The sequence below is a fragment of the Oreochromis aureus genome, linkage group 4 (assembly GCF_013358895.1).
Source record: "Oreochromis aureus strain Israel breed Guangdong linkage group 4, ZZ_aureus, whole genome shotgun sequence".
NCBI classification, from domain to species: Eukaryota; Metazoa; Chordata; class Actinopteri; order Cichliformes; family Cichlidae; genus Oreochromis; species Oreochromis aureus.
In genome coordinates this window covers 24,317,892-24,321,695 of record NC_052945.1, presented here as the reverse complement: position 1 = coordinate 24,321,695, position 3,804 = coordinate 24,317,892, and the positions used below count along the sequence as shown (strand labels likewise).

Sequence of the window (3,804 nt, the reverse complement as noted above, 5' to 3'; positions counted from 1 at the left end):
AAAAACTGTCAAATTTACGGTAAAATACCGGCAGCTGTGGTAGCCAGGAATATACCGTGAAAAAAATGTGGAATCTGTAAAAGACAATACGGTATACTGGTTTTGTAACCCTAAATTTTAAGGTAGACAACGTATTATTTTACCAAAATCATGATAGAAAAAAACAAATATATTTGTCAATTATACAGCAATTTAATGTAAAAAATGCAACTTTCCATAGCTTTTTACGGATATTTGCAGTAAAAAAAAAGGTTATGATATAATAATATTTACAGTAATTTGTTGTTAATTTAACAGTAATAGGATAGACCCTATTATTGTAAATAACTGTAAAAATAACAGAAATATGTTAAACCTTATTAAAACCTTTGACAGTAAAAAACACAGTGAAATTGTATAACAAATTACAGCATTTTATTTTGACCAGATACATTTTACGGTAAATTCCTGGCTACCACAGCTGCCGGTATTTTACCGCTAAAAATACAGTACAATATGAGGAACATAAATGGTTTACCGTACATTTTACATTTGCAACCGCTAAATATAGAAAAACCTAAAGATGCTCATATATAGCCAAGGTAGTGAATATTACTGATAAACAATGAGAAAATTTGACATACTATTTGAAAACAGACTAAACATATCATTTTCTCTATTCCTACAAAACAGCATAGATCTTGAGAATACAGCATGTGTCCATATATATGGCTGGTAATCCATAGAGGAATGAATAAACATGAAACAAAATATTACCTGGCCCTGACCTATCAACAGTAATGAGTCACTGGGTCCTGCCTTGGTGAAGGAAAGGACTCAGTGGAGTTTCTAATGCGCATGGTGTCGAAGATACAAGCTCTGCAGGAGTACTTCAATGTCCATCAGGAGTTCACTTTGGACTGGCAGGATCCCTCTGCAGCAAAAATGGACAAAGTTTGATCAGTGCTTGAGCAAAATGCACAGAAATGAACAAAACGTGCTGCCAAAAACAGATCTAATGATAAATGATTTCTTAAGTGTAAAATATACAGTTCTTAAAGGATAGCTATTGTCAAAATGCAACCTGGGCTGTTTTTTTTTACTGTAAACGAGACAAACATATATCTAAAAGCATAATTACGACAAACAAGCCGTTTTTGAGATTGACCGTGATTTTGTTTTGTGGTCAATAGCCAGTGAATGGGAATACTAGGGGGCGGGGCATAAATTTGAGCGCATCAAAATCGATACAGTAAAAAAAAAAAAAAAAAAAAACAGCCCAGGTTGCGTTTTGGCAATAGTTATCCTTTAAATCTACTTATGTAAAAGTGATACATAGACAACGCAGCCCTAATCACAATCATAATTTGTTGGAAAACGTATTTAAGTTTTCTATTGATTTATCATAGAACTTGAAGTTAATGGCTGAATGCATGGTGATGAGACCTATCATTCAATCTACATTTTATAGCGTATGAAACTGCTCACCTGGACATGAACCTGAGCTCGGCTGATTAAGATTAGTGTCTCCTGTCCATCTTTCTTTAGCAAAACTTGAATAATACCACTGCTTACCTCTTATTGAATCTTTGGGTGCAGACTTAATTGAAGAGCCTCGTATAAACAGGCAGGGTGTGATGTTTAGGGAAACCAAAGAATACAGGCGCCATCATTTCTGCCAGAAGACTCATGGGGTGCAACGAAGCTTTCATTGTGGACTGGCTAGATACCTTCTGCATTCAGAAAGAAAACAAGAAGGGCATACACCATAAACAATAATAACTGACAAAAATAATGAGACAAGAAATTAAAGTAACAAAATAAGTGCAAATCAAGTTTCCCTGTGTTGCAGTGTAGCTGAATGTTTTTCAACAATTTGATTTACGGTAAAACACATACCAAATATTTCCAGCCAAGGTTTGTTTCAATCTTCAGCATGTTTTTCCTGCCATTGTCTTGAAACTGTTTCATCTGTCCCTCTCATTTGATGCTGTTTACAAAAACAAAACAGCAATATTGTAAAGGGAAAAAGGAAAATGAATTTAATGGAAAAAAAAAAAAAAAAGATTATGACCTGAAATCTCACCATTTCCTGAGAGTCACAGGTCCTTTGAGTATCCTTATGGTTTCTGCTCAAATTCAGTGTCTGAAAAGGGCAGGAACAAAACAAACCTTTTAATCATAATAAAGACAAAATAAGATTTAGAGACAGACAACAAAGAAATGTGTAAAATATCTTCTTGAATCTGTTTACTCCCTCAAAGATATCATGACCTAGACATGGTGGCAAGCCTGGCATACAAACGTTGAAGTATTTCAGTGAATTGAACACTGACCTGAACTTCACTCCTTCGACGTCTGGTGTATTGTCAATCTGGAGGCGATCAACAGCAGAGTTGTAGTTCTCTTTGGTACGTTCTGGTCCACACAGATTTGGGTCAGCACCCTGAAATTCAGATTTCGTTATCAGGCAGTACCTGCAGAAGTACTTTGAAGAACTAAAGTTTTCAGTGAAGCCACCAATACAGTGAGAACCCAGATTATCACCAGCAATGCAAAACAAAGTTCCTTTGACTCTAGTTTCATCTGATGCAACAATCCCACTGTCCTCCAATTCTTTCAAGTCTGCCAGTAATTCAGAGAACACATTAGCATGACCAAACTCTTTAAAATCTTTCTCCTGCACAGTAAGACAAGAGACATGTGATCTGTGTCTGAGCGTACATGAAGTGGCAAGTTTGCCACTGATGCATATACAAATAATACCTTGTGTTTTGTCCTTGCAGAGCCTAAAGGGTTAACGACTTCAAAGGCATCCTGGTAGAGTACTAGCTTGAGACATGATGGGTTTTGACCAAAAAAATCACGTAGCCCCTTGATGACTGAACTACCTTACCAAGGAAATTACAGGTTAACATAACTCCATGTACTTTGGTAATTCCTCCCTAGCGAATTAAGCACGCCAAACACAGAAACTAATCCAGAGCAATGCTTCCCTCGTGACACTAATGCTAACTCAACTCACAAATGCTAACTAAATTCACAACCTCACTCATAAAAACGAACTGCTAAAATTATCTATAAACGCTGGGCTGGTGGATTTTATAACAGAGATAACTTGAAGTTGCATGTACTCACCTCACCTCGAACTAATTGTAAGCTGCCAGGATGTCTACAAATTCCGAAGATGCTGTGGTCCAAGCAGCAATAAATGGCGCTAATATACGAGTTCAAAACTGTGTCCGTTAGCGAAGCCAACTTGAGTCTCCTGCATGAAAAAAAGAGCGGTTGGCACACAGCTCAGCAGCGCGCCGCGCTATTGGTCATTTTCAGGTGACGTCATCCCGCAATGTAATGTCGCTCTTTGTTTCTTTAGGAGGAGATTCGAATTTGATCAGAAGTCACGTCTGCAGACCGCTGCAGCCACGTCTTGCCTTGCTTCCCCTTTTTTGGTGAAATGGTTCGCTCATACTGCACAATGTTGCTACCAGAATTTTTTTTTCTCTGCAATTCGAACGTAAAACGTCTGTACACAGTTTACCAGCAGTTTAGCTACCAATCAACAGCGATCACACAAACTCAAAATTTAAAGGCGGACCCACTTAAGGTGGTCTGATAATATGGCGTGAAACACAACAACATAAAGTTGTTTTAAAATAATAATTAAAAATATTATTGAAATCAATTTTATTCACAACCATGAACTTTATTTTTAACATCTTCTTTTGCTGTTGATTTTTTTTTTATCAGAAGGTTAACAATGATATACTGCAGGCCTAACTTTTAATCTGTATATCAGTATCTGAATTTTAAAATAAAAAAAAA

General features: G+C 36.6%; 1 long non-coding RNA gene across 2 annotated transcripts; it reads right to left on the bottom strand.

The window, feature by feature from the left end:
- Positions 1-1,357: 1,357 nt before the first annotated feature.
- Positions 1,358-3,440, bottom strand: LOC120439750. 2 transcript variants are annotated; one of them, XR_005612727.1, is made up of 5 exons: positions 3,123-3,440; positions 2,316-2,425; positions 2,066-2,125; positions 1,879-1,969; positions 1,358-1,712 (listed from the first exon to the last, which is right to left on the bottom strand). It is a non-coding gene; the product is annotated as an uncharacterized LOC120439750 (long non-coding RNA). The 2 variants fall into 2 exon arrangements; XR_005612726.1 differs by having other exon boundaries at positions 1,365-1,712; positions 3,118-3,439.
- Between the last annotated feature and the right edge of the window lie 364 nt (positions 3,441-3,804).